The 25,635-nt window shown below is 39.4% G+C and overlaps 1 pseudogene; it reads right to left on the minus strand.

Moving 5' to 3' along the window:
- Window positions 1–1,436: 1,436 nt before the first annotated feature.
- On the minus strand, window positions 1,437–25,556 carry LOC128573456 (protein SET-like; annotated as a pseudogene).
- Between the last annotated feature and the right edge of the window lie 79 nt (window positions 25,557–25,635).

The raw sequence follows: 25,635 nt of genomic DNA on the forward strand, positions 1-25,635 counted from the left end.
AGCATTTAAGTTGGGTGCATAAATATTTAGAATTGAAATGTCTTCTTGTTGTATTTTTGACAACATTTACTTTAAATCCTATAGCTCAGAGTATAACCATTTTGATATTTCATTTTTATGGGTCACGGAGAGTTAATAGTGCTCCACCATCCTAGATCAGTGCCAGTGACTGAACCAGGTTGTGTGGAATCTCCTGGCATTTATGTCAGAGACTCCAGCCAATTCAAAAGTGATCCACTGAGATTCAAAATGGCCCTGGAAGTGAAAATGAAGTGAAATGGGTTCTTGTGAATGAATAGCATTCTGTTAATGTAGCCAAATTTTGAGCTGGATATCAATAAGCTTTCCACTTCTGAGGTTAGGGTTCAGTGTGATGAGCTAGATTTCACCTAACTATATGTTCAAAATCTAATACATAGTGTTTGGGGGATGCTTCTTTCTGGTTAGCGCTGTTCTCAAGTCAAGCTGTTGGAGTAAACTATTGGAGTAACAATCCAAAAGACCCCTCCACCTCCCTGACAGCCTGTCTTATTACTTCTTGTCCTCAATATGCAAAATTTATTTTCTCTGTTACTGGCATTTATGCAGAGCCATATTTTGAAGTATGTAAGTACAGAAGAACTTTTTGTTAACTCTTTTTTTTTCGATTAAAGAGTTCATATTTTAGATAAATTTTAGGTTTTCAGCAAAAATGAGAAGAGATTTCCAACATAATTCTTTTCCCAGTACATGTGTGGCTTCTTCTATAGTTAGTATCCCCCATCACAGTGATATGCTGTTATAATCAATTAACCTGCAAGGATACATCATCATCACCCAAAGTCCATAGTTTACATTAGGGTTTATTCTTAGTGTTTATAGACTATGGGTTGGGGCACATGTATAATGATATATATCTACCAGTGTAGTACCAGACTATTTTCACTGCCTTAGAAAGTCTCTGTGCTCCACTTATTCATCCCTCCCATGCCCTAACCCTTGGCAACCACTAATCTCTTTATAATTTTCAGAAATTTTTCTTTCCATTATATCATATAGTATATATACTTTTCAGAGTGACTTCTTTTACTTAGTAATATAATTTCCTGATATCTTTTCATGGCTTTATAACTTGTTTCTTTTTAGTGCTGAATATAAATCTATCATCTGGTTTTACCAAAGTTTATCTGTTTAAAATGTCCTAGTGAAGGACATTTTGATTTTTTCCAAGTTTGGGCAATTATGAATAAAGGTTCCATGAACATCTATTTCCAGGTTTTTGTACAGATAAAAGTTTTCATTTCCTTTGCATAAATATCAAGAAGCACAATTGTGGAATCATATAGTAAAAGTACATTTAGTTTGGTGATAAACTGCCAAATTGTCTTCCAAAATAGCTGTACAATTTTGTATTCCCACAAGCAGTGAGTGAGAGTTTTTGTTACTCCACATCCTTGTCAGCATTTGGTGTTGTTAATGTTCTGAATTTTGGCCATTCTAAAAGCTGTGTAGTAGTATCTCATTGTTTCACTCTGCATTTCCCTGATAACATACATCTTATCTAGGGGTAAGAGAACAGAGGTGGTTGTTCGTCAAATCCCAGGAGTCATTAGCAGAGGGCTGCTTCCCTAGAGAGTTAATTCTTTATTATTTCTGGCTTGCTACTTGTGAATGTGAGCACAGCAGCCTCTGGAAAACATCTCAGGCAAAGAAGTACAGATTTTGGCAAGGTCTGACGGAGAGGGTCGGGTAATGACAGCAACTGCTGTATATACAAAGTTACTCAAGGGTAAGAACTCTATTGTTGAAGTGATGCACATGGATCAGAGTTAGAAAGGACCCAAGAGATCATTTTGTGTGATTCTTTCATTTTATTCAGTTGAGGCTACTGGGAGCTAGAGGTAGAGTATTTTATAAACGTCACTCTGCTAGCTAGTGTTAGAGCTAGAACCAGAACCAGAAGCCAGTCTAGGACACTCATTCAGTGCCTTCCACAGTGTCTTGCAGTGTTAGGTGATAAGAGGACTTGGTCTCTTTTATTCTTGAGTGGTCCTGTTGGCTTTGGAGGAACTAGGCCCACTTGGTGATCTGTTCCTTTTCCAGCATTCTGTATCCCTTTGTACACACTACTCATCATTCTGTGCTTGTGTAGCTGTCTAGGTTCAGTATTGTTTTCCTTTTACCTGTTTGTGAGTCACTGAAGATGGAGACATTATCCTTGCTTCTTTGTTTCCTGAGGGGGTCTGCACATAGCAGATACCCAATAAGGGTTGGCTGAAGGGCTTAGCACATAGCAGACACCCAATAAGGGTTGACCAAATGATTGAGTGAATGAATAAGTGCTAGTGCATTATTCCCACATGAGGCAGATGGTTTCACTATTGTGTCGGTAGGGCATTTGTCAAATTGATTTTTAAGAGAATATGTAGTTTTATGCTACTGAATAAAAAACTACATAAGAGTTTTTTGAAACCCATATATAGCACATCACCCAGACTGAACCCTAATGTAAACCATGAACCTTGAGGAATAATGATGGTCAATGCAGGTTCCTCATTTATAACAAATGTACCACTCTGGTGGAGATGTTGATAGTAGGAGAGGGGCATGTACATTGGGGGCTGCCTCCTACTCAATTCTGCTATGAACCTAAAACCTCTCTATAAAGATAAAGCCTTGAAAAAATTTCTGTAAGGATAGATTAAAGAAGTGCTGAAAAAGATGAGATTACCCAGAAAAGCCAATTTAGGCTTCTGCAGTGCAGGGATGCAATGAGAAATGGAAATGCTGACTTCTCAAGAATGTCTCCTCTAGAGAAGGTCTCTAGGCATGGGACTCCTGTCTTTCCTGACCTGGTATCAGCTAGCCAATTGACTGCTCTGAGCCATTTGGCCACACTGAGACATTTATCTACTTTGAGGCTTTTGGTCACTTCAATGCCCTGGACTGTCATGGATACATCAGACTTTATATTGCAAAACTGTGTTCCACACCCCCAATTTAAAAAAATACCAAAGCACTTCCAATCATTCCCATAAAAATAGAAAATCTATTATGCTAAGGAGATATTGTTTAGCTGCATCTTATGTTTCTTTAAGTCAATCTATTGTCATGTTGTGTGGTGCTAGGCTTGGGAGTTAGAACCAGTGCTGTAGCTGTTGGCCATCACAGGTTACTCCACTTAGAGAGCTCAGGGTGTGAGCAAACACCCAAGATTGGAGGAGAAAGGCACTGAAAAGGGGCAGAATTTTTCATTGTCTTCAAAGGCCACATTTTTTCATTGTTCCCATCCCATATGTTCTACATAAATGCTTATTTTCAAGTTAAGCCCAGCCTAAAGGCTAAAAATAGTGAACAAGCTTCCATTTTATATCTAACTCTTGTTGAATTGTAGGCTTAAATAGGAAGAGGGCACTTCTTCTCTTAGAAATAAATATTTTAGGTTTATAACAAAGTATTTGAACTTAAAGCAATAGTTGTTAAATTTTAATTGACTTTAAATCAAACGACTTAAAATTCTTTCTCACACTAGTGATGAATTTTTATTGCTTTTATCACAGAGCTAATCTTGGCCCCGAAGGCACCATTTAAAAGTCATCTGACAGACTTAGGAATATATAGTCTGTGACAGAAGATAAATGGAATTTTTATCTGTGTCTTTGGAATTTTTATCTGTGTCTTTGTTTAAGGATAACTGAGACCTACAAGGGGATAAAATTCCTTGATTTAAACCCTTTTCTCTGAAAATTCATGCATCTGAAGCATGTTCTTTTAAACTCCTTATTAGGCTATGAATTTAAGAGAACTAAATAATATGGAGTCGAAACTGTGATATTGAAGCTGTGTTCATTACTTTCAAAAAAGAGTTTTAGAATTGCTAAGATGCTTCATAATGCAAACATTATTTCCTTACATAAACTACAGAGTAGAAGAAAGCATTGGATATCATTCAGTTATTTTTTTATTTTTATTTTTTACATATACATGTGTTTGTTAGGTTTCCACTTTTTGCCTTCACAAAATTAAAAAGGCCTAAAATTTAATAACAATAACAATGTTTAAGATAAGGACTAGAAACAAAAAACTTGTAAAGAATGAATGGAGATAAATGCATTCAGAAAAGAAATCAGATGATTGCTGCATTAAAATATTAAGCAATTATAATAATAATGCAAAGAAAGTAACATTCACATTGTCAAATAAGAGTATGTCTATTATAGAATGCTTTGACTCTGAGATTCAGTATGGAGTCATCGGTTAACTTCTTCTTATTATTTCTTTTCCAAAGTCTCAAAAAATAGACAACTAATATTTGTAAATAAAAGTAAAAGATAATTTCAAAAAACATATCATGCCAAATCTTATAGACAATAGAAAAAGAAGAAATACTTCAAAATCATTCTACTTAATCGGGATACACCTGATATTAAAATTGGAGAATAGAAAATTACAGAGTAGAAGAAAGCATTGGAGAGCTCAGGGTGTGAGCAAACCATTAGTTTTTACAAAAAAAAAAAAAGAAAGAAAGAAAGAAAGAAAGAAAGAAAGAAAGAAAGAAAGAAAGAAAGAAAGAAAGAAAGAAAGAAAGAAAGAAAGAAAGAAAGAAAGAAAGAAAGAAAGAAAGAAAGAAAGAAAGAAAGAAAGAAAGAAAGAAAGAAAGAAAGAAAAAAAGAAAAAAAGAAAGAAAGAAAAAGAAAAAAAGAAAAGAGAAAGAAAAATTCCCTTTGTTGTAGCACGGATTCCTTTCCATGGTCCTATTCCCCAAGTTTCAGGTCAGTGAATGGGAACAAATATCAACTCATCTAAGAAATATCATGGAAAAACTGGCCACAACAAGAGGGTTTCATTCTTGTAAAAACGCATGAAGCATTAGAGAAGTCATTCCTAATTTGGTGTTTTTTGTTTTCTTTTTTTGAGTTTATGGCTACCGTAGGCTTCAGGGTATGCCTCTTGGTAGACTTTCCAGGTTTCCTGAATTCTTGTTATTCGTGTTCTGCTTCACAGTTCATTGTAGACAAAGGACTGCCTGTGAAAGTAGTCACACACACAGACCCATGACTACCATTGTGACTGACCCCGCCTGGGATACCTTGGAAATAAAGCTGCAATACCAACCTCCTGCATTTTCCCAGCATTATATTATGAAAAGTTTTAAATATACTGAGAAGTTGAAAGAATTATATAAACATTAGATTCATCATTTAGGTCTTACCATTACATAATATGTATACTGCATCTGTTTTATGTAGCATCTATCTACTCATTCCATCAACACATCTTTTAAAAATATATATGTGTATATGTATATATATATATATATATATTTTTTTTTTTTTCCTTTCTGAGACTGAGTCTCACTCCGTCACTCTAGGTAGAGTGCTGTAGCATCATCACAGCTCCCAGCAACCTCAAACTCCTAGGTTCAAATGATCCTCTTGTCTCAGCCTTCCAAGTAGCTGGGACTATAAGCATGCACCGACTTGCACAGTTAGTTTTTCTATTTTTAGTAGACAGGTTACACTATTGCTCAGGCTGGTCTGGAGCTCCTCCTGCAACCCACCCACCTAGGCCTCCCAAAATGTTAGGATTACAGGTGTGAGCCACTGCTCCCGGCCTAGAAAATTAATATTAAAGTAAGTTATAGACTTTTCCTTTCCCCCATCCATGTCAGCACGAGTATCATCACAGTCCTGTTTTTTTCCTTTCTGAGGTAAAATTCATACACAGTAGAAAGCACATAGTGTAACTGTTCCATTTGTTGTTGAATTTTGACAAGTGTGTACCCCGTGCGACCCTACCCTGTTAAGACAGGGATATTACCACCACCTAGAAAGTTGTCCAGTGCTTCTTTTGCCCAGAGGAAATCGCTGCTCGGAGTTTTTGTGCTGTAAATTAGCCTTGCTGGCAAATAATGTTTTTTTTTTTAAAGCTATGAAATTAATCCATATTAAAGAGCGCTTTAAAACAACATTAAGAAAACATAATGGAGAAGATAAAATACGTAAAACATTTTGTAGTCATTTTTACTTGTTTTCTCAATTAATTAAAAAGCTCTTTATAAATACCTTTTAATGGCTACATAATTATTGACTGTTTAACAAGCTGCTATAGACCTATTATGGCTCTAAAGGTACTTTTCTCTCTTAATGGAATCTGATCTGCCTTGAAGGTGGGTGGAGTCAGTGAACAGGCCTGGAGGCAGATGGGCTGGCTTGCAAAGAAGTGCTAATTTTAATTGCTGGGGTAGTTTTCTTCCTCCTCCTTTTGCTTATGCCTGGGCTCCTGGCTTCCCTGGTGAAGTCCCTTTCTCCCTTCCCTCTCGTCTTACTTCTTGCTAAATCCCCTTTTGATTATGCCCTGTTCCAAAGGGAATCTGAAGCATTTCTAACAAATGCTCCCTTGTTTTTTGTCACCCAGGAGCTGAATGTGACAAGCTGCAGTGGTTCTGGGCTCACAGGGGATGAGGTCCTACTGCATGCAGTGCCCCTGTGCAGTTGGCTGACAGCAGAGGATGTAAGTTGGTCCAGGGTTATGGATGTGCATCCTGGCTCCAGTACAAGGATCTTCAAGGTACCTCACCCAAATACCCTGCCCTTCTCCAAAGTAATTAACTGATAACTTAAAAAAAAAAACAACAAACTAACACTTCTTGTTCCTGTACACAAAGCACTGTGTAAATGCTATATCTGCATTAATTATTCTAACTCCCAGAACACCTCTGCAAGTTCAGTGTGTATTCTTATTATTTTCCTCATTTTGCTGATGAGAAAATTTAGGAGCAGTGAGGTTAAGTGATTTTCCTAACTTCATATACATAGTGAGTAGGAGCCTGGATTGGAATCTGGACAATGGGATTTCAGTATGATTGTCCTTTGCGTTATACTTAATATAAATGGATAACAAAAGACAAATATAAGTTGCATTTAAGCACCTCTTATAACTGCAGAAGTCAAGCATGGCTCAAATATTGCAATTTTACTACAGTTTTTTTCTGCCTTTTTTGGCACCCTCCATATGTATCATCTATATATCAACTGATATAATTATGTGTATATTAATTAATATGACATATTTACATAATTGAATAGTGCCTTGAAAATTTATTTCCTTTAGAAAAATTGGATGACAATCTTTACAAATAATTTATCTCATCAATAGTTTTCATCCGGGCGGCGCCTGTGGCTCAAGGAGTAGGGCGCCGGTCCCATATGCCGGAGGTGGCGGGTTCAAAGCCAGCCCCAGCCAAAAACCACAAAAAAAAAAAAAAAAAAAATAGTTTTCATCCAAAAATAAATTATACTCCCTGAAAAAACTGAAACAATTCCAAATTGTATAATTAAAACATAAAGCAAAAATTAAATCTGCTTTAGAACAACTCTAATTGGAAGGGCTATTTTTTTTTCCTTTGTGCACACATTTATTTTTATTGTAACAATGCAACTTGTACACTTTTAACATTTAAAACTGAGCATCATCTTTCCTTTCTAGTGAAACAAAAAGAAAATTTAAAAATAAACAGGAACAAAATTATAATAGAGAATGTCAATTCCAAATAAGATTCTATGGATTCTGATGATTCTCCCATTTCAGTGGCAGTGCTCAAGTCATCATTAAGAGAGAATTTATTTTAAACTTGTCATCTTAAACTTGCAAGGACGTCCATTACACATAACAATTAAACATGCCAAAGGAGAAGCCATGTTGTCCAAATGCCCACTTGACCCACCCAAACATCTCAAACCCGCCTCTGCTGACTTTCTATACTCTATTTTTTGAAGTTTCTTACTTTTTTTTAATTTTTATTTATTCATTTTTATTGCTAAATCATAGCTGTGTACATTAGTGCAATCAAGGGGTACAATGTGCGGGATTCATATACAATCTGAAATATTCTCATCAAACTGTTCAACGTAGCCTTCATGGCATTTTCTTAGGTACTGTATGTAGGCATTTGTAGCCTGCCTTTAGTAAGTATCGCCTATACCCATTCTAAGATGCACTGTAAATGTGGCCCCACGCATTACCCTTCCTCCACCAAAACCTCCCCCATCCCTTCCCCTTCCTTGGCCCTTTCACCATAGTCTTGTGCTATAGTTGGGTTATAGCCTTCATGTGAAAGCTATAATTTAGTTTGATAGTAGAGCTGAGTACATTGGATACTTTTTCTTCCATTCCTGGGATACTTTGCTAAGAAGAATATGTTCCAGCTCCATCCATGTAAACATGAAAGAGGTAAAGTCTCCATCTTTCTTTAAGGCTGCATAATATTCCATGGTATACATGTACCACAATTTGCTAGTCCATTCATGGATCGACAGGCACTTGGGCTTCTTCCATGACTTAGCAATTATGAATTGGGCTGCAATAAACATTCTGGTACAGATGTCTTTGTTATATTGTGACTTTTGGTCTTCTGGGTATAAACCTAGTAAAGGAATTATAGGATCGAATGGCAGGTCTATTTTTAGGTCTCTAAGTATTCTCCAAACATCCTTCCAGAAGGAACGTATTAGTGGGCATTCCCACCAGTAGTGTAGAAGTGTGCCCTTTTCCCCACATCCACGCCAACATCTCTGGTTTTGGGATTTTGTTATGTGGGCTACTCATACTGGGGTTAGGTGGTATCTCAAAGTAGTTTTGATTTGCATTTCTCTGATGATTAAGGATGATGAGCTTTTTTTCATGTGTTTGTACATCGTGAGTCTGTCTTCTTTAGAGAAGTTTCACTTCAAGTCCCTTGCCCACCCTGAGTAGGGTCATGTGTTCTTTTCTTGCTAATACGTTTCAGTTCTCTGTGGATTCTGGTTATTAGACCTTTATTGGAGGTATAACCTGCAAATATTTTCTCCCATTCTAAGGGCTGTATGCTTGCTTTACATACTATGTTCTTGGCTGTGCAGAAGCTTTTTAGTTTGATCAGGTCCCAGTAGTGTATTTTTGATACTGCTTCAATTGCCTGAGGAGTCCTCCTCATAAAATATTCACCCAGGCAATTACTTCCAGAGTTTTCCCTGAACTTTCTTCAAGTATTTTTATAGTTTCATGTCTTAAGTTTAAATCTTTTATCCAGTGAGAGTCTATCTTAGTTAATGGTGAAAGGTGTGGGTCCAGTTTCAATCTTCTACAGGTTGCCAGCCAGTTCACCCAGCACCATTTGTTAAATAGGGAATCTTTTCCCCACTGAATGTTTTTAATTGGCTTGTCAAAGATCAAATAACGGTAAGTAGCTGGATTCATCACTTGGTTCTCTATTCTGTTAGACAACAGAGAATTAGACATCTAATTCTCTGTTTTTGTGCCAGTACCATGCTGTTTTGATCACTATGGATTTATAGTACATTCTCAGGTCTGGTACCCTGATTCCTCCTACTGTGTTTTTATTGCTGAGTAATGTTTTGGCTATTCAAGGTTTTTTCTGATTCCATATAAAATGAAGTATTATTTTTTTAATTCTTTAAAATATGACAATGGAGCTTTAATAGGAATTGCATTAAAATTATATATTGCTTTGGGTAGTATGGACATTTTAACAATGTTGATTCTTCCTGGCCATGAGCATGGTATGTTTTTCCATTTGTTAACATCTTTGGCTATTTCTTTTCTTAGAGTTTCATAGTTCTCTTTGTAGAGATCTTTCACGTCCTTTGTTAGGTATACTCTGAAATATTTCATCTTCTTTGGCACTACTATGAAAGGAATAGAGTCCTTGACCGTTTGTTCGGCTTGGTTATCATTGGTATATATAAAGGCTACAGATTTATGGGTGTTTATTTTGTAGCCTGAGACATTGCTCTATTCCTTGATCACTTCTAAGAGATTTATAGTAGAATCCCTAGTGTTTTCCATATATACGATCATATCATCTGCGAAGAGTGAAAGTTTGATCTCTTCTGACCCTATGTGGATACCCTTGATCTCCTTTTCTTCCCTAATTGCAGTGGCTAAAACTTCCATTACAATGTTAAAGAACAATGGAGACAATGGGCAACCTTGCCTGGTTCCTGATCTAAGTGGTAATGATTTCAATTTAACTCCATTCAATACGATATTGGCTGTGGGTTTGCTATAGATAGCCTCTATTAGTTTAAGAAATGTCTCTTATATACCAATTTTCTTAAGTGTTCTTATCATCAAGGGATGCTGGATATTATCAAAAGCTTTTTCTGCATCAATTAAAAGAATCATATGGTCCTTATTTTTTAGTTTGTTTATTTGTTGAATTACATTTGTATATTTACATATATTAAACCAGCCTTGAGACCCTGGGATAAATCCCACTTGGTCATAGTCTATAATTTTTTGATTTGTTGTTGGATTCTGTTTGTTAGGATCTTATTGAGTATTTTAGCATCAATATTCATTAGTGATATTGGTCTATAATTTTCTTTTCTTGTTGGGTCTTTCCCTGGTTTGGGGATTAAGGTGATGTTTGCTTCGTAGAATGTGTTGGGTAATATTCCTTCTTTTTCTATATTTTAGAAGAGGTTTAGTAGTATAAGTACTAGTTCTTCTTTAAAGGTTTGGTAGAATTCTAATGTAAAGCCATCTGGTCCTGGGCTTTTCTTTTTAGAGAGATTTTGTATAGATGATGCTATTTCAGAACTTGATATGGGCCTGTTCAACATTTCCACTTCGTTCTAGCTAAGTCTTGGTAGGTGGCGTACTTCCAGGTATTGGTTGATTTCTTTCAGATTTTCATATTTCTGAGCTTAGAGTTTCTTGTGATATTCATTAAGGATTTTTTGAATTTCTGAGGGTTCTGTTGTTATTTCATTGTTACCATTTATGATTGATGAAATTAGAGATTTTACTCTTTTTTTCCTGGTTAGGTTGGCCAAAGGTTTATCTATTTTATTGATCTTTTCATAAAACCAACTTTTGGAGTTATTGATCTGTTATATAATTCTTTTGTTTTCAGTTTCATTTAATTCTGCTCTGATTTTGGTTATTTTCTTTCTTTTCTTCTGCTGAGTTTGGGGTTGGAGTGTTCTTCCTTCTCCAGTTGCTTGAGATGTCCAATTAAGTTATTAACTTCCTCTCTTTCCGTTTTCTTGAGGAGAGCTTGCAGTGGTATAAATTTTCCTCTTAGAACTGCCTTTGCAGTATCACAGAGATTCTGGTAATTCATGTCTTGATTGTTGTTTTGTTCCAAAAATTTGGTGATTTCCTTCTTAATCTCATCTATAACCCATCTATTCTTCAGCAAAAGGTTGTTTAGCTTCCATGTTCTTGTATGGGTATGCAAGTTCCTGTTGTTATTGAGTTCAACTTTTATTGGTGGGAGAAGATGCAAGGAATAATTTCTATTTTTTTTTAATTGGCTGAGGTTAGATTTCTGGCCTAGGATGTGGTCCATTTTGGAGTATGTTCCTCTGGCTGATGAGAAGAATGTGTATTCAGTTTTGTTGGGATGAAATGTTCTGTAGATGTCTGTTAAGTCCAGATGTTGAATGGTTAAGTTTAAATGTAAGATTTCTTTGCTTAGCTTCTTTTTGGAGGATCTATCCAGCAGTGCTAACGGGGTTTTAAAATCTCCAACTACTACGGAAGTGGAGGAAATTGAGTTGCTCATGTCTGTTAGAGTTTCTTTTATAAATTGAGGTGCGTTGTGGTTGGGTGCATTAATATTGATAATTGAGATCTCATCATATTGAGTATTACCTTTAACAAATATGAAGTGTCCATCCTTATCCTTAATTATTTTGGTTGGTTTAAAGCCTATTGCACCTGCAAACAGGATTGCAATACCTGCTTTTTTCTGCTTTCCATTTGCCTGAAATATAGATGACCATCCCTTCACCTTGAGTCTATATTTGTCTTTTAATGTAAGATGTGATTCTTGTATGCAGCAGATATCTGGCTTGAGTTTTTGTATCCAGTCAGCCAACCTGTGCCTCTTTAGAGGACAGTTTAAACCATTTACATTAATTCAGAATATTGATAAGCCTTTCGAGAGTCCAGTGGACATTTTAATCCTTTTGCGATTGTGGAAGTTGGAATATGATCAAAATTTTCTAAGTGAATTTACTTTTGTGGTGGAGGATTATGCTGGTCTTTATGGAGGATAGGTCTGAGAATATCCTGGAGAGCTAGTTTAATTATGGCAAATTTCTTCAACATGTGAATGTCATTGAAGTATTTAATTTCTCCGTCATAAATGAAACTCAGTTTAGCTGGGTATAGGATCCTGGGTTGAAAGTTATTTTGGAAGGACAGAGACAAGATGGCGGACTGAAGCCAGCTTTCAACAAAGGCTCCCGTCCAGAAGGAGAGTTAAGGGACAGGAATTTAGTAAGTATCCTGGTGGACTTGAGCCTCACCAAGAGAGAAGGCTGAAGAACGCACATCAACACCGCTGAGGCAAGTTGTGATCACAAGGACGCAAACAAAAGGTACAAAATCCACCACCAAGCGGACGGGAGTCCCCCTCCCACATGAGACCGGCTCATGAGCCCCACAATTGAACAAGCGGGCAGAAATTAAAGGCCCTCCCACTACACTCCACGGGAGAGACCTTCTAAAAACTGGACCTACCTCCCATACTGGGGTGCCGTGGCGTTCTCCTGCCGGACATAGGGCTGAATAAAACTTTGGGAATCCTTTGCCGGCAACCCTGAATACCCAGCGCTCCCCTCCCGCCCACTGAGGTCTGGAGGCCTGTACCCCAGGACTTCGGATCCTTGGGTGATTTCTCAAGGGGAGTGGACAGTCCCCGAGTTGCAACTGGTCAGCATTGACTCTGAGGTGCGCGAGTGAGGAGAGGGCACCGGGCTGAGGGGGAGTCACGCCTCGCGGCACTTCCCTGCGGTGCAGTGCAGCAACCCTCCCCAGGCATACGGGGCCCAAGACTGAATAAGACTCTGGCCTCCCCGCTGAGAGCTGAGAACCCCTACTCTCACTCGGGGTCTGAGGGCCTATCCCCCAGGAGTTCAGCTCCTTGGGTGATTTCTCGAGGGGAGTGCACAGTGCCTGAGCTGCGTCAGATCAGCGCTGACTCTGGGACACGTGAGCGAGGAGAGGGCACTCTGCTGAGGGGAAATCAAGCCTTGGAGGCACTTCCATGCGGTGCAGTGCAGGAGCCCTCCCCGGACCGTAGTATTGCGTAAAACTGAAAGAAACTCTAGCTTCCCCCCCCACTCTCAATCGGGGTCTGGGGGCCCATCCCCCAAGAGTTCTGATTCTTGGGGGATCTCTTAAGGGGTGTGGACCCAGCACAAACTCCGGCCGCTCAGTGCTGACTCTGGTGCGCGGGACAGAGGAGAAAAGGGTCGCCTGAGTGCCCACACCAGAGCAGCAGTTCTCTGGAGGTAGATCAACAGCCGTTTTTTCTTTAACGGCAGAACGCTCACTTCTGGATATTCTGAGGCCACACCCCCTGTCTCCCTGGGCAACCAGAGGAGGCCACCGGCGACTCGGCTAACAAACCCGGGAAGCTTCCAGGGCGGGGCCGACCCAGAGAGGTGTTCAGACGCAATTCTCCAACAGCAAAGACGTTTGAACTTAAAACAGCCCGTCTTCTGTAGGCGACGACAGGAACAGAGACAGAACCTCACAAAGTTGTCTGTTCTGTTCTGTTCTGTTCTGTTAGCAGCATCCATCAGGGACGGGGCTAAGACTGAGTGAACACCTCCTTCCCATCACCTGCATCAAACACTCAAAGATGTCAGGCCCCATCTCCTCCTGCTAGATAGCGGCAGTCTGCGGGGGCCTGGCAGACTTCCTTGCGATTCAGGCAGGTGCAAACATCTGGAGTGTCTGTTCACTGCAGGCAACTGGGTTAGCCATCTGCAGAGATACCAGTGACTGGGTCCGACGGAGGGGCAAAGTGGGGAAGGAGACGTCAACCTTCCCAGACTGCTCTGTTTGCTGGGTGGCTCCTCCTGACTCCACGCTGCACTGGGGTGAGCTGTGTCAGAGGAGTCACCAGGCCCCTGTGATCCAGTTCCCAGAGACCTCTTGAACCCTTCCACCCGAGACAAGTGCCGATTGAGACAGTTGATTCGGACCTTTTGAACTCGGCTAATAGACTGAGGACTTTTCAGGCAATGCCCTGGGTGTGCGATTGTAGGAAGGTTTGATTCTCCTTTTCCAACTGGGGCCAGAGGTGGGCAGGCGGGGTGACTTAATTGCTGATTTTTCCACACAGCTGAGACTTCAAGCCAGAGTAGAAGTTGCAATAGGATCAAACAGAAACCAGCTGAAAACAAGACAGAACCACTTTGCTCCACCACACCAGACAGGGCCCCAGTTTCTCAGGCCACAACACTGTACGGGCCCTCGATAAAACCCCAGGGGAAAAACCAAAGGGAGTAAACCATGGGGCAGAATCAGCGGAAAAACTCTGGTAACATGAATAACCAGAATAGATCAACCCCCCCAAGAAAAGATACGGCAGATGTGATTGAAGATCCCATTCATAAACAACTGGCTGAGATGTCAGAAGTCAAATTCAGAATTTGGTTTGCAGACAAGATTAATAAAATGGAATTAGGAATTCGAGGAGAAATTCAAAAATTGTCTCAAGAATTTAATGAATTTAAAGACAAAACCACCAAAGACTTAGACACACTGAAACAAGAACTTACAGCCCTCAAAGATATGAAAAATACAGTAGAATCCCTCAGTAACAGAATGGAGCAAGCAGAAGAAAGGATTTCTGACATTGAAGATAAAGTCTTCGAACGCTCCCAATCTCTCAAAGAGGAAGAGAAATGGAGAGCAAAAACGGATCACTCACTCAGAGAACTCTCAGATAATTCGAAAAAAAACAACATAAGGGTTATAGGAATTTCGGAGAACGATGAAGTGGCTGCCAAGGGCACAGAGGCCCTTCTACATGAAATTATGAAAGAAAATTTTCCAGACATGCCTAGAGAATCTGAAATTCAGATAGCAGACAGCTTCAGAACCCCAGCACGATTCAACCCCAATAAGCCATCTCCCAGACATATCATAATTAGCTTCACTAAAGTTAACATGAAAGAGAAGATTCTCAAAGCAGCCCGGCGAAAGAAAACTATAACGTACAAAGGTAAGAATATTAGAATAACTGCAGATCTCTCTGCTGAAACTTTTCAAGCAAGAAGAGGCTGGTCATCAACTTTTAATGTCCTAAAGCAAAAAAACTTTCAACCCAGGATCTTGTATCCAGCTAAACTGAGTTTCATCTATGATGGAGAAATTAAATACTTCAATGACATTCATATGTTGAAAAAATTTGCCATAAGTAAACCAGCTCTTCAGGATGTTCTCAGACCTATTCTCCACAATGACCAACCCAATCCTATACCACAAAAGTAAACTCACTCAGAAACTTCGGATCAAACTCCAACTTCCACACTGGCGAAAGGATTAAAAATGTCCACTGGACCTTTGAAAAACTCGATACCCAAAATTCCACCAGACTTATCAATACTCTCCATCAATGTGAATGGCTTAAACTGTCCTCTAAAGAGGCATAGGTTAGCTGACTGGATACAAAAACTCAAGCCAGATATTTGTTGCATACAAGAGTCACATCTCCACTTAAAAGACAAATACAGACTCAGGGTGAAAGGATGGTCATCCATATTTCAGGCAAATGGTAATCAGAAAAAAGCAGGTGTTGCAATTTTATTTGCAGATACAGTAGGCTTTAAACCATCAAAAGTAAGGAAGGACAAGAATGGTCACTTCATATTTGTTAAGGGTAATACTCAATATGACGAGATCTCAATTATTAATATCTATGCACCCAACCAGAATGCACCTCAATTTATAAGAGAAACTCTAACAGACATGAGTAACTTGATTTCCTCCAGCTCCATAATCGTTGGAGATTTCAACACTCCCTTGGCAGTGTTGGATCGATCCTCCAGAAAGAAGCTGAGCAAAGAAACCTTAGATTTAAACCTAACCATCCAATATTTAGATTTAGCAGACATCTACAGAACATTTCATCCCAACAAAACTGAATACACATACTTCTCATCAGCCCACGGAACTTACTCCAAAATTGATCACATTTCAGGTCACAAGTCTAACCTCAGTAAATTTAAAGGAATAGAAATTATTCCATGCATCTTCTCGGACCATCATGGAATAAAACTTGAATTGAGTAACAACAGGAATCTGCATACCCATACAAAAACATGGAAGTTAAATAACCTTATGCTGAATGATAGCTGGGTCAGAGATGAGATTAAGAAAGAAATCACCAATTTTTGGAACAAAATGACAATGAAGACACAAACTATCAGAACCTATGGGACACTGCACAGGCAGTTCTAAGAGGGAAATTTATAGCACTGCAAGCCTTCCTCAAGAGAACGGAAAGAGAGGAAGTTAACAACTTAATGGGACATCTCACGCAACTGGAAAAGGAAGAGCATTCCAACCCCAAACCCAGTAGAAGAAAAGAAATAACCAAAATTAGAGCAGAATTAAATGAAATTGAAAACAAAAGAATAATACAACAGATCAATAAATCAAAAAGCTGGTTTTTTGAAAAGGTCAATAAAATAGATAAACCTCTGGCCAACCTAATCAGGAAAAAAAGAGTAAAATCTCTAATATCATCAATCAGAAACAACAAAGACGAAATAACCACAGACTCATCAGAAATCCAAAAAATCCTTAATGAATATTACAAGAAACTTTATTCTCAGAAATATGAAAATCAGAAGGAAATAGACCGATACTTAGAAGCACGCCACCTTCCAAGACTTAACCAGAATCAAGTGGAAATGTTGAACAGACCCATATCAAGTTCAGAAATAGCATCAACTATACAAAACCTCCCTAAAAAGAAAAGCCCGGGACCAGATGGTTTCACGTCAGAATTCTACCAAACCTTTAAAGAGGAATTAGTACCTATATTACTCAACCTGTTCCAAAATGTAGAAAAAGAAGGAAGACTACCCAACACGTTCTATGAAGCAAACATCACCCTGATTTCTAAACCAGGAAAAGACCCAACAAGAAAAGAAAATTATAGACCAATATCACTAATGAATATAGATGCAAAAATATTCAACAAGATCCTAACAAACAGAATCCAGCAACACATCAAACAAATTATACATCATGACCAAGTCGGTTTTATCCCAGGGTGTCAAGGCTGGTTCAATATACGTAAATCTATAAATGTAATTCAGCACATAAACAAATTAAAAAACAAAGACCATATGATTCTCTCAATTGATGCAGAAAAAGCTTTTGATAATATCCAGCATCCCTTCATGATCAGAACACTCAAGAAAATTGGTCTAGAAGGGACTTTTCTTAAACTGATAGAGGCTATCTACAGCAAACCCACAGCCAATATCATATTGAATGGAGTTAAATTGGAATCATTTCCACTCAGATCAGGAACCAGACAAGGCTTCCCATTGTCTCCATTGCTTTTCAACATTGTAATGGAAGTTTTAGCCACCGCAATTAGGGAAGAAAAGGTGATCAAGGGTATCCATATAGGGTCAGAAGAGATCAAACTCTCGCTCTTCGCAGATGATATGATTGTGTATCTGGAAAACACTAGGGACTCTACTACAAAACTCCTAGAAGTGATCAAGGAATACAGCAGCGTCTCAGGTTACAAAATCAACATTCATAAATCGGTAGCCTTTATATACACCAACAACAGTCAAATTGAAAAAGCAGTTAAGGACTCTATCCCATTCACAGTAGTGCCAAAGAAGATGAAATATTTGGGAATTTACCTAACAAAGGACGTGAAAGATCTCTATAAAGAGAACTATGAAACTCTAAGAAAAGAAATAGCTGAAAATGTTAACAAATGGAAAAACATACCATGCTCATGGCTAGGAAGAATCAACATTATCAAAATGTCCATACTACCCAAAGCAATATATAATTTCAACGCACTCCCTATTAAAGCTCCACTGTCATATTTTAAAGATCTTGAAAAAACATTCCTTCGTTTTATATGGAATCAGAAAAAACCTCGAATAGCCAAGACATTACTCAGAAATAAAAACAAAACAGGAGGAATCACACTACCAGACCTCAGACTTTACTACAAATCGATAGTGATCAAAACAGCATGGTATTGGCACAAAAACAGAGAAGTAGATATCTGGAACAGAATAGAGAACCAAGAGATGAATCCAGCTACTTACCGCTATTTGATTTTTGACAAGCCAATTAAAAACATTCAGTGGGGAAAAGATTCCCTATTTAACAAATGGTGCTGGGTGAACTGGCTGGCAACCTGCAGAAGACTGAAATTGGACCCACACCTTTCACCATTAACTAAGATAGACTCTCATTGGATTAAAGATTTAAACTTAAGACATGAAACTATAAAAATACTAGAGGAGAATGCAGGGAAAACCCTTGAAGAAATTGGTCTGGGTGAGTATTTCATGAGGAGAACCCCCCGGGCAATTGAAGCAGCTTCAAAAATACACTACTGGGACTTGATCAAACTAAAAAGCTTCTGCACAGCTAAGAACACAGTAAGCAGAGCAAGCAGACAGCCCTCAGAATGGGAGAAGATATTTGCAGGGTATATCTCTGACAAAGGTTTAATAACCAGAATCCACAGAGAACTCAAACACATCAGCAAGAAAAAAACAAGGGATCCCATCGCAGGCTGGGCAAGGGATTTGAAGAGAAACTTCTCTGAAGAAGACAGGCGCACGGCCTTCAGACATATCAAAAAATGCTCATCATCTTTAATCATCAGAGAAATGCAAATCAAAACTACTTTGAGATATCATCTAACTCCAATGAGACTAGCCTATATCACAAAATCTCAAGACCAGAGATGTTGGCGTGGATGCGGAGAAAAGGGAACACTTCTGCACTGCTGGTGGGAATGCAAATTAATACATTCCTTTTGGAAAGATATATGGAGAACACTCAGAGATCTAAAAATAGATCTGCCATTCAATCCTGTAATTCCTCTGCTGGGCATACACCCAGAAGACCAAAATCACAACATAACAAAGATATTTGTACCAGAATGTTTATTGCAGCCCAATTCATAATAGCTAAGTCATGGAAAAAGCCCAAGTGCCCATCGATCCACGAATGGATTAATAAATTGTGGTATATGTATACCATGGAATACTATGCAGCCTTAAAGAAAGATGGAGACTTTACCTCTTTCATGTTTACATGGATGGAGCTGGAACATATTCTTCTTAGTAAAGTATCCCAAGAATGGAAGAAAAAATACCCAATGTACACAGCCCTACTATGAAACTAATTTGGGACTCTCAGATGAAAGCTATAACCCAGCTACAACTTAACAATAGGGGGAAGTGTGAAAGGGGGGGGTGGGTAGAGGGAGGGGACTCGGAGGGATCACACCTGTGGTGCATATTACAGGGGTATTTGCGAAACTTGGTAAATGTAGAATGTAAATGTTTTTGCACAGTAACTGAGATAACGCCAGAAAGGCTATGTCAACCACTGTGATAAAAATGTGTCAAATGGCTTATGAAGTGAGTGTATGATGCCCCATAATCATATCATTGTATACAGTTATGATTTAATAAAAAAAAAAGAAAAAAAAATAAAATCACATGAAAATTAAAAAAAAAAAAAAGAAAGTTATTTTGTTGTAGGAGATTGAAAGTCGATGACCATCCTCTTCTAGCTTGAAAGGTTTTAGCAGAGAGATCTGCAGATATTCTAATATTCTTCCCCTTGTAGGTAATGGTTTTCTTTCATCTAGCAGCTTTCAGAATTTTCTCCTTCATATTAACTTTAGTGAAATTGATTATGATGTGTCTGGGGGATGTTTTATTTGGGTTGAGTCGTGCTGGAGTTCTGAAACTGTCTGCTATCTGCATTTCAGGATCTCTTGGCATGTCTGGAATGTTCTCCTTCATAATCTCATGAAGAAGAGACTCTGTGTGTTGTGAGGCCACTTCATCACTTTCAGGGATCCCTATAAGACTAATATTGGTTTTCTTCGAATTATCCCAGAGCTCTCTGAGAGAGTGATGTCTTTTTGCCCTCCATTTCTCATCCTCTTTGAGAGTTTGGGAGTGTTCAAAAATTTTGTCTTCAATGTCAGAAATCCTTTCGTCTGCTTGCTCCATTCTGTTACTGAGGGATTCTACTGTGTTTCTCAGATCTTTGAGGGATGCAACTTCTTGTCTCAATGTGTCAAAATCTTTGGTCATTTGGTCTTTGAATTTGTTGAATTCTTGAGATATCTTTTGGGTTACTGCTTGGAGTTCTAATTCAGTCTTATTTGCTATCCAGATTCTCAATTTGATTTCTGATATCTCAGCTATTTGTTTGTGCATGGCATCTTGTGCTGTGTCTGCCCCATTGATCCTTTGGGGAGTTGATCTACTCTGATTATTCGTATTGCCAGAGTTTTTCTGTTGATTTTGCCTCATGATTTTTTTTCACTATTGCCTCTGGCCGTCCTCAGAGTTGGGGAGGTGTCTCTCCCAGCTTAGACCCCAGTTGGATCACTCTATTGTTGCTGTATCTTTGTATGGAGTGACCCTGTGTAGTTCCTCTGGGGCTTCTCCAGCTAAGTAGTTCTGGTTGTGGAAGCAGCTCCGGCATGTGACACATCCACATCTAGCAACAGGGTGGGTGGTGGTGCACACAGTTCTGGAAGTGCCTGGCACCCAGTGCCTTTGGCACAGAGAGCCCAAAGCTCAAGCAGTCTCTGGCCTGGAGAAGTGCTCTGCACAGAGGCAGGGAGGGCTCCAGAGGGCACTCAGCTACCTGACGATCAGGCCAGTGTGGAGGCTGGGAGGACACAAGAGGGAGGATGCAGGGTTGTGCAGCTTCCGCAATTCCTGGTCAGGCCATGCGGAGGCCTGGTTGGTGCGGGGTCATGGTGCAGATCTTATGGAGGCCCGGGAGGCACCAAGAGGTTGAGGTTGCTGTGAGCTGTGACACCACGGCACTCTACCCTGGGCAACAGCCCGAGCCTCCAGTGTGCCAAATCCGTCTCACTCTGTGCCTGAGGATTAAGGCTGTAAGGGAGCTCAGTCCACACCTTTAGGCTGCTCTGTCACTAGGTTACTAGGTCCCACCTGATCCTTGCTCTGGGACCCTGTGGGTGGAGCTTTCCAGAGCAGTTCTCTCACAATTGCTCCCTGCAGCCCAGCTCAGTGGCTCTGTCTGAGGCCCCAGACAATGCCCAAAGTTCTCCGCACTCCTGCTCAAGCTCTCCCTAAGGCAGTTCAACTGAGTGCCAAGTCCAAAAACACTGACACAGTTCACAGGTAAGGCCTTTTTGGTTTGCAGTCTCACTGCTGCTTGTACTACGGTTGCCGGCGTGATTAGGTCGATCGAACACACGCAACCACGTGCCAGTTTCCCACTGTTTTTGTCCTCCTCTTGGGGTCCAGAAGTCCCTTGCTGACTCCCTGTATCCTCAAAGGGATGATTATAGGCAGATCCCACCAGTCAGAGATGCCTGGAGTCTTATCTCCCCAGACTCACCGTGCCCAGTTGCAGGGAAGCTGTTACTCGGCCGCCATCTTTTCTTCTTTTTTTAAACACAAGAAAATAGACAGATACATGTTGGTAAATGCTAACTGCCCATATTCACATAGAGACACAGTGTACCCTCTGAACCCAACATACAGAGAAAGGAGGAAAAAAGGTAGAATTCTATGCACTACTACACAGGGTCTAAGCGTCCTCCAGCTTCCAACAGAGCTAAGGGAGCAGGTTTTTCTTTTTTCTCCACAGAGCTCTCTGGTGTTGGTTCTGTACAGTTTTTGTTGAGACGGGAAGAGATAAAAATGAATTTGGAACAGAAACAAATAGAGATTCTTTTCCCATTGTATTCTACTCAAGGTATTTCCCCCCAAAATAAGTTGAGAATCATGGTGTAGGGATTCATCTTCTTCACCTTCACCCTCTTCCTCTTCTTCATCAATATCTTCCAAACCTCCTTTTCCTTCTCCTTCTCCTCCTCCTCCTCCTCCTCCTTCTCCTTCTTCTCCTTCCTCCTTCTCCTCCTCCTCCTCCTCCTTCTCCTTGTCATCATCCATATCAGGAACCAAGTAGTACTGTAATGTATTTGGCCAAATATCATCTTTGATGACCTCTCCTAATTCATCTGCACCCGCATCAGAATGGTCAGTAAACCAGGTAAAGAAGCTCTCTGGTTTCTCATGCTGCCTCTTCCTGCTGGATTTTTTCTGTGTTTGACTGGAACGTTTGGTCAAATCCTTTCCAGATTTCCATTTGATTTCAGTGGACTTTGAAGATGGATCACCACTCTTGTTCAGATGAAATTCTTTGGAGAGAACTTTATTTTAAAAATAAGGGTTTTCATCAAAATAAAAATCTATTTTGTAATTTAATATCTTCAAATTCTGTCACTTCAACCCTGGTCAAATAATGCAGTGCCTCTGCATCCTCCTCCCCAAGCAGTGCAGACACTTCTGGGTGGTTGACAAATGTTGTTACCCCCAAAATTTGAGATTTGGGCACTCAATTCTGGCCTCTTCTGAAAAAATGGTTGGCGGAGTTTGTTGCATTTCTGTTCTACTTTCAAAATCTCCTCACTGGCCTGTTCATTAAGTCTGTCTATTTCATTTTGTACTTCATCAATACATTCAATTGCTTCATGGTGTTCTTTTTCTCTGAGGTCCCGTGGGCCCATCATGGTTGGAGTTGAGCTCCTTTTTACTGCTTTTGGCTGCCCACGAACCTGGTGCTGCTCTGTAGTGGTGGTGAGGGCAGAGGAGCGGGGAGGGGGAGAGAAAGGAGGGCAAAGGGGCGGGCAGCCTTCCCCTCACGCTCACCACAGGCACAGGTGCTCGCTAGGGACAGCACCCTCTCCTGTTTCTTGTTTTTTTGAGACAGAGTCTTGCTATGTCACCCTCCGTAGAGTGCAATGGCGTTATAGCTCACAGCAACCTCAAACTCTTGGGCTTAAACGATTCTCTTGCCTCAGCCTCCCATGTAGTAGCTGGGACTATAGGTGCCTGCCACAATGGCTATTTTGTTGTTGTTGTTGCAGTTATCATTGTTGTTTAGCAAGCCCAGGCACCAGCCTCAGTGTAGGTGTATGTGATTGGTGTCCTAACCACTGAGCTATAGGCACTGAGCCAGCAAGGGCTATTTTGAATGTAAACATCATCTTTAACTTCCTAATGGTTGTGACCTTTTTGTCCCAATGGTAACAAAAACTGAGAGCTGAGCCCTATCTTACAGAGGTGTACAAATGTAATCAGAACCCCAGTAAGTCCCTTTATCAGATAATGGTTGATATAACTCAAGAAATCCTCGGTTTCTCAAAGGCTGTTATATTCAGTTGATGTTGTATTGCTTCCTTTGTTCTTAAAGCAGTGAGTTCATCATGGCAAGATTTTTATCATTGGTACTTTCTATGGCATCAAGACCATGATTACAGATCTACATTTATGTTTGCAGGGTTGTGACATTGCTGATTGTCTTCAGAGTTATCCTTGTATAAGGACTTCCTTCAGTAAAAAAAAAAAAGCTGGCATCATCCTTGTATCAGTCAGGAGAAGCTAGATTATGCTGTGATAATGGGAATAAAGCTTTCTTTTTTGCTCTTGTCCATCTTGGATGGATGGGGGAGTCTGCTGGACAGCAGCATCATGCTGGCAGATTCCAGGACTAGCAACTTTCATGCGAGAAAGAAATAGAAGGTGGTGAAGCATGCCAAGGATCATAAAGCCACTGATGATATTTCATGGGCAAAGCCAACAGTTTCACAAGAAGGGGAGTCACAATCTTACATTTTTGGAAAAAACAAACATTTGTGAACTGCCCTCTTGATAATTGCAATTGATTTTCTTTAATCTCTTTTTTCCACAGTAGGGTTGTGGCCAAAGTAGTTTTAGTTTTCTGTTTGCTCACTGATGGCCCAGCCCTTAGGTCTGATGAAGTTGACAGTAATTCTTTTAGTATTTGGCAAGGCTTCTTTCAGATTTGTCCGCAGAATCTTAAATATTGATATATGCCAAATGCAAAAGACAATGAGTCTCTATGAGTTTTCCATCCAAAGGAGCAAAATCAGGTGTGTTGTTAATTATTATAAGTATACTTTCTATATAAGAACTGTTTGGGAAATACATTTAATATCAATTTGAAGATATCAGTGTTTTTACCAGTTTTCTAAAAGGTGAAAACAAAAGAGGAATCTGTCTCTGAGCATGTGGATGTGTATACGACAGATGAAAACCAAACCCGAACTTCATCAGCAATTCCATCCAGTTGTCTGTGTAGGGAAAATGGTGCAGTGTCTCTATGGCCTGCTTCAAAATTGCTGATGACACGCCCGAGGGGGAGGAAAGTCCCCAAGACAGGGCTATAGTTTCAGTTTTCTCCCTCTTACCTAAGTCATCATGTAAGATAACCATTTCTATGACGCATGACTTTATCAAGAGTTCTCTGATAATGCTTCTCAATGTGAAAAGTTTCCTTATAGAATGTTTTAAGATAAGAACTTTATATTGAATTAACTCCAAGGCTTAGTAAAGTAAGCCTTTACTAAAGCTTTTCACAAAGAAATCATACTGCTGACAAAATTTTGTAAGTGTATAAGACGTAAGATGCTCCTATAGCTTTTCTGATTTTGTACATCCAACTGGAAGAAGTGTGTCATATAAAAAGCACTGTGGCTTTTATGCCCATTATATTTGGTGATAAATATATGAAGACCCATATTTTATTTCTTTGCCAATTTCTAGCTGAAGCATGGCTTAGTGGTAAGCAAAGAGAATCTCTTCGGTGTTCATAATGCCATTGCATGCTGTCTTTCTTCTGTCTCCCACAGTAACTGTTGTTGGGTTAATAACGTGGTGGTGATGATGGCAACTATACTTTAAATGACCATACACATAGATAGTCCATATCCATGTCAATCACAGAACTACAACCTTGCACATCCATATGGACACAACCAAAGCCTTATTAAAAATAATTAAAAATGAAAATACATTTTTATGAAGGCAAAATTAAAGCAACAGGAAAGAAATAAAAATATGTATTTGTGCTTGATGTTTGTGGCCCCTCCAAATTAACATGCATTGCTTAGAAAAACACAATCCCTCTTTAAATAATTTTGATGCTATTTTTATACTAATTAACTACAATTTGGGGGTATAAAATATTTTTTTATAATCAGACAATATAGAATTTATTACTTTTTAATTTTTTAAAGTAAATTTATTTCAGGTTAATTTGAGGGTATAAGCAACCAGGTCAAAATATTTGATTTTGCTAAGTAGAGTTCATCTACTTGTTATAAAGAAACACTTTTTCCCATTTATTTATCAATTTGTTCTCATTTTAAAGGAAACAACAAAGAATATGAAATGCTCCTATTTACTGTTTCTTGGAAACTTTCAGACACCAAAGCTCACGTTTGGTGAGCTCAACAGCGTAAAGGTTTTTAGGGCAAGGTTTGATTCAGGAGGTCCTTCAAAGTCACACCTGTCCATTTCTCTTCCGCGCATTTCCCCCACACCAGCACAGATGCCTGTGACGCTGAGAACTTCACCCAACAAGAAGGTGCTGGCATGTCCAGCCCCCATGGCTTCAGTAACAGGCCACACGGACAGCAGGGAAGGGAGGACCAGGAGCCACGGTGTTGAGACTGCGGTCATGATGGCTGAAGGTTCCAAGGAAATGGTTTATATATATAACAATTCTATAAGACTTGAAATTTTTTCTTTTTTTTTATTT

The sequence above is a fragment of the Nycticebus coucang genome, chromosome 21, assembly GCF_027406575.1.
Source record: "Nycticebus coucang isolate mNycCou1 chromosome 21, mNycCou1.pri, whole genome shotgun sequence".
Lineage (NCBI taxonomy): Eukaryota > Metazoa > Chordata > Mammalia > Primates > Lorisidae > Nycticebus > Nycticebus coucang.